This window comes from Calidris pugnax, unplaced genomic scaffold (assembly GCF_001431845.1).
Source record: "Calidris pugnax isolate Ruff unplaced genomic scaffold, ASM143184v1 scaffold39, whole genome shotgun sequence".
Lineage (NCBI taxonomy): Eukaryota > Metazoa > Chordata > Aves > Charadriiformes > Scolopacidae > Calidris > Calidris pugnax.
In genome coordinates, this window is record NW_015090828.1 from 2,431,548 (window position 1) to 2,437,655 (window position 6,108).

The 6,108-nt window shown below is 47.8% G+C and overlaps 1 protein-coding gene across 2 annotated transcripts in view; it reads right to left on the reverse strand.

Annotated features, from left to right (window-relative positions):
- OGDHL (oxoglutarate dehydrogenase-like) overlaps nt 1–2,859 on the reverse strand; it is a 57,463-nt gene extending 54,604 nt beyond the window's left edge. Inside the window, exon 1 of one of the 2 annotated variants that reach the window (XM_014940559.1) lies at nt 2,790–2,859. The gene's annotated coding sequence lies outside the window, so the exon portion shown is untranslated. Of the gene's footprint in view, nt 1–2,685 lie in introns of both variants that reach the window. The other variant, XM_014940558.1, reaches the window with a different exon arrangement.
- Nucleotides 2,860–6,108: the final 3,249 nt, after the last annotated feature.

Here is a 6,108-nt window from a genome sequence, read left to right on the forward strand (position 1 = left end):
TTTAAACCTATGAAATCCCCAAAACCTCAAAACCACACACTCTTCTCTCCTTACTTGGTATTTTCAGCAAATTAGCAATGATTAGGCTAATGGTATGCTGAATCTCCTGTACATTAGCATTATTTCTTATCTACCTATATCCACTTGTCATTTCCCATTTCACAGATTCAAAGCTTATTACAGCACTGATTTCCTCCAGTGTCCACACCTGGTCTACGATTAGGGCTCCTAGGCTACTGTAGGAACATAAATACTGTCAGCACCATTTTGAAAGCAGATTAAGCCCTGCAGAAGCTCAGAACAACTGGGACAACACTGACAGAGATAATATATTGTCTGCATACATAATTTTCGCAACAGCACTAAAAAACACCATGTACACATCACATCATTTTGCAAAACTTAGTAAGATTTCAACACAACAGGAAGAACTGAGAGGTCGCCATGGCACTTAAGACTTTGTCTGTGCCCGCTCTGATAGAAATGATTATTCCACCCATCTTATTCCCTGCAAATCCCATCCTCTCCTACAAACTTCTGCACACATACCTGAGGGGTGGACATGTATACCTAAAAGGTTACCCACCCTCGTTTAAAGTGCATAGCAAACAGCTGGAAGAAAAAGGAATGAGCAGAACATTTTTCTCACTTTTTCATACTACAGCGGCAAGCTTCTTAAATACAGGCAATTTCACATGCTTTTTCCCTAATATGTCTATGTGGAGAATGTGTAGATCTTTCCCCTAGCAGTTAGCAAAGAATGCATAGCAAAATAACAACAATTTGTCATGGAGATTTGAAAATGAGCGTAAATGACATAATATGAAAAAAATAATGACTTTGTTTTTATGCAGGTATGAAATAAAAATGGACAAAGCCACCAACTGTGTAATTCCAGTCAGATTCCAACTACAGATTAATCTCACTCAACAAAACTGACTTCTTCCTAGTTTTTCCTTTCGCACACACCACTCTTCAGCACAGATGTCAGCTGTCAGCAGCTAAACAAATCGGAGACCACCAGCATGATCATAGACCATTCCAGCCCACTCAGCCTTGAGACTGTCAGTCAAAAATCAGCACACAGGACAGCAGGCAGAAGTCAGAAATAGTTAGGATTGTTCCACTCCGCTATGTTTCCTAAATCAACCCTGAAATAAAAACAGTGATTGGCAAGGAATCAAGCCGAGCTAAGAGCAACCTAAAGGAAGATATTAATTAACTCTCTACCGGAGGTCAAAAATAAGAAAGAAGCAGTGAACCAAAAGAATAACCTGATATTTAATGTACCAAAGCACCCTTAAAACGGTGCAAGTAAATGAAAGCCCTAAGCAGTTGAAAATTTCTGCAGCTGTTCTGCAGTACAGCATATGTGTCTCAAGCTACGAGCTAGCTTTCACCTTGGCACTTTCAACTCTAGAAGTGACCTAATGTCATGGAGAGTCTTCTGAATTGTTCTACACAGGTATCTAGAGGGTAATAAAAGCACATGAAAAAGAGACAGCAAGACACTTCTGATAGCTAAGTGTTTATCTAGACTTTTTCAAGATCACTTTAAACATAAATACACTGCACAGTATCATATGAAACGATATTCTCCTGGTATTGCCAGTACCCTTTCCAAGCTTTTTAACACATACATGAAGTCTTGCTACCAATGCCAAATGTTCTTTGTGCTCTGTAGAAGTAGTCATTGAAACGTCTGGTCCGTATGTCACAAAAATACTTCTTCATCCACTATCATGGTCATTTTCTCCTATACTACCCACGCAACTAAAGCTCTTCTTAAGATTGAATAATTCTAAGAAAACAGGGCTGATAGCAGGAAAAAAAAAAAGGATAAGGATAATAAAGTATCAAAAGCCTGTCATACATAATTGAAACCAGAGAGGCATAGAATATCCTTATCCAATAAGGCTACTTGAGGAATACATTCCTCCACGTGACAAATGTTTCTTTTCCTTCCAGCACAGATGTACCACACTGTATAAAGCAGCATAATCCTCTATCCACTAAATTGACCTGGAGGAAACACACGAGCTGTGCATTCCCCACACAACACACCCGCAAGGTCTGGGGTGACGGCGGCATCTCTGTGCCATTGAAGTACCCAATATACCACTCTCCCCTGAAAAAAACCCGCCTTTAGTGGGTCCCAAAGGGGTAACATCACCACAGACCCTCGGCTGCCCACACGCTGTGAGGGAGCACGGGGGGATATCTGGAAGGGGTCGGTTTTATCGTTCTGCCCCTGCCCGCAACGCAAGGACACGTCCTCCCACGGCCACCTGGCAACACCTTGCTGCACCGGTGTCCCGGTCACCTTGGCCGGAGGCAGTGAGGATGTCAGGGCGGTCGCAGCCACGGCGGCGCTGAGGTACCGCTGGAGCCCGGCCCGGGAGGGCCCCGCCGCTCCCCCTCACCCCCAGCGGCGGCTCCCCACCGGCAGGCCGCGCTTCGGGAACCGGCCCGGCAAGGCCTGCGGCGCGACCCCCCTACGAACCGTACGGCAAAGCAACACCAGCCGCCCCGGTGGACCTGGGCGGGGGGGACGGTCACCCCGCCCGCCCGGTACGCCTACATGGGCCGGGCCGGGCCCCGCCACACCGCCCACAGCCCGCCAAGCCGGGCCGGAACCATCCGCCAGGCACCGCCGTCCCCCGCCCTTCGCCGGCGCTGACAGACCTGCGGGGGCGGGGAGGCTCCGGCCCGTCCGTAGACAGCGGCACCAGCACCGCCGCCCGGGGCACAGGCCGCGCTGAGGGAGCGCCGGGGCGGGGGACCGTTACCTGCGTCACGTGAGGGCCGCGCGCCCGGTGCGCGCGCTGAGGTCACGGCGGGGAGGGGCGGGGCGCGGTCCCCGGCGACGCTGGCAGCAGCCGCACCCCCGCCCCGAGGCCACGCCCCCTCTCACCCGAAGCCACGCCCCCTCCCGGGACCCCTCAGCGCCTGCCGGCCCTCGGCGCCATTTTGAGGTCGACGCTTGCTCAGGCCGCGGGTGTTGTCGGGGCGCGAGTCTATCTTGGCTTTGGGGTGCTCCAGCAAGGGGACGGGCTTTGCTCGAGTGAACGGGACCATATGAGCCGCCTCAGGTTCAACAAGGCCAGGTGCAGGGCTGGGGCGACGCCCGGTGTGGGTTCAGGCTGGGGCTGAAGGGACTGAGAGCAGCCCTGGTGAGGAGTTGGGGGTTCTGGTGGGTGAAAAGCTGGATGTGAGCTGGCAACGTGCCCTCCCAGCCCAAAAGGCCAGCTGTGCCTTGGGCCACGTCACAAGAAGCATGGCCAGTAGGGTGGAGGGAGGTGGTTCTGCCCCTCTGCTCTGCTCTGGTGAGACCCCACCTGGAGCTCTGGGTCCAGCTCTGGGGCCCTCAGCATGGGAAGGACATGGATGTGTGGGAACGGGTCCAGAGGAGGCCATGGAAATGTCCAGCAGGCTGGAGCACCTCTCCTGTGAGGACAGGCTGAGGGAGTTGGGGTTGTTTGGTCGGATCTGTCATTCCAGTACTTAAAGGGGACTTAAAAATGAGATTTAGACTAGATAGAAGGAAGAAGTTCTTTGCAATGAGGGTAGGGAAACCCTGGCACAGGTTGCTCAGAGAGGTGGTAGATGCCCCATCCCCAGAAACATTCAAGGTCAGGTTGGATGGGGCTCTGAGCAACCTGATCTAGTTACAGATGTCCCTGCTCATTGCAAGGGGGTTGGACTAGATGGCCTTTGAATATCTCTTCCAAGCCAAACTATTCCGTGATTCCTAGAAGCCCCATGGTAGCTCCAGTCATCTCTCCTGGTGTACAGTGAAGACGTGGCTGCTGGACGCCAGCCCGGCCGAGGTGCATGACCCTGTGGTAGGGGGTGCCATGGGGTGTCCACAACAGGAGATCTACCTGGCAGGAAGAAAACCAGGATAAAATGAACATCCATCTGCAAGATTTCTGGGTGATTGTCAAGCAAACTGGTGGCAGAATCAGACACCTTTACCCAGTGTGAGGTATGGTGGGGACATAAAAGCTTATCCTGGCCTTGGAGACGGGGTGCTACGCTTGCCTCATGTCAGTCTCCAGGCCTCTAAAGATACCAACGCAAAGAAAGTAATTGCACTTGACGTTAATGGCAGAGGACAGCATTAAACTTTATGTGTATGTAGAAAGTCCTTTGGTGATCCCTGCCCAACAGTTCTCATTAAAAATAGAATATAAGTATAAACAAAAACAATGATCAGATAAATAGCTGTGAAGGGAACACAGAAGGAAAACACATCTAAAGGACAAGTTGTTCACACAATTCCTGTACAGGAATGACTGGAAGTTTAATAAAAGAGATGTAAAGTGTTTCAAGGACACATGCTCCAAAATTTGTACATAAAGTAGACTGAATCATTTCGACAAAATGATTGGAACTACGTTTGAGGCATTTTTTGAGTAAGTTATTGTCCCAGGTTACGTGTCCAAATATAAAATGCAAGACAATACAATTTTAAGTGCTCCCTTGCTGGCAGAATTTTTATTTATATCTTCCAAGTTTTATTCTGTCCTGGATGTCTTCAAAATACAAATGTTTACCCATTTTCTGTAATAATTCACAACATGACACATTTGTTATTTACCTGCTCTTAATCATGTTACACAGTAGCTACAACCAAGGTCAATCATCTGCATAGACACTAAAATTGGTATTTCAGGTAAATATTGACACCATCACATAAATACCAATGCTTGATAATTTTCTGGGTAAACGATAAGATACAAATAACAGAAAAACTAGGCACACCTTAAAAGGAGGGAGGAGAGAAGAAGAGCTACAATTTGTTTTGTGCTAAGGATTTACTGCAAAAAAGAGTTTATCAGGGTCAGGAGGGCAGAAATGAAACGTAAAAACCTTAGGAAGGAAAAGAACAGGCTTCATCTAGGGCTTTGTCACCTAATGGTCACACAGGTTTTCATGAGGCTGATTGGTTATTACAATTGTTGATTAGGGTACAATTAATTTCTTCTAGATAAAAAAAATAAAAAATCCTCACGTAAATAAATCAAAAGCCTTATTATCATCTCAGCGGTTTTCCTAGCAGGTGTGTGTCTTCAAGAAATTGACAAACATGGCGAAGTGAAGGTGTGAAGGATGTTGTGTTAACACCTTTGTGATACAGTATTTAGTGCAGGGAGGGATGGCACAGGGAGGGATGGCACAGGGAGGGATGGCACAGGGAGCCCCAGGGACGGTGCTGCCGGGGAGGGCAGCTGGGGGAGCCCATCCCCGCTGCAAAACGAAACGCCTGCTGAACCAGATGCTGGCCGAGCCTTCTGGCAAGTGCTGAAATATTGTTAGATGCTGCAGCTACTAATTGAGTTTTAAGCCTTATTATGAGCAGGCAGAAGCCGTCTTTAGAGCAATCATGTTATGCTGACTGAACATAAATTCAATTAAAAATTATAGTGAGGACAAGCAGACCTCCCCTCTACTTCTGTGGGAAACCCACACGTCAACTCCGACTGTGAATACCATTGCAGTGAACAGGGTAAATACGCTTGGATAGACACTAAGATACTACAGCATGTTTTGAGTGCTTATGTTGTTCCCCAAAGCCTTTGCCCAGTTTCACAATATTTATGTTCTTTTTTTCTTTTTCCTCTCTTTTTTTTCTCAATTCTTCACACAAGGGCAAGTTGCGTGGTTGAAACAGCAAAATTCTGGTTTATTGTGCTTTGGAGCAACTCCCAAATTCTCAGGTGTTTATTGTAACTGGATTTCCCTCCCTCCTCTCCCACTCGGCTTTCGGTGCCTGCCCCACCAGCTCCTGCCTTGCCTTACTGCTGCTGGCTTCCTTCATTCGGCGTCACTTTGCCACCCTTCTGTGCCTCCTGAGCCCTACCTTCTTACACTCATCTATCTGGTTGCTCTCCAGTGAGTCCCTGAGGTGGACAATCAGCTATTTTTTTCATGATTCTTGTTGTAAGTCTTAAAATTTCCAATTAGAGCTCATATTTACATGTCCACCCAAAGGAAGGTACATGCACTGGCTTTGCTTCCTGCTGAACTATTAGGCTTTGAAATTGGCTGGAATGAAAGTCTATTAGTGGAATGAAAACTTAGAAAAACTGCAATTTGTAGTAA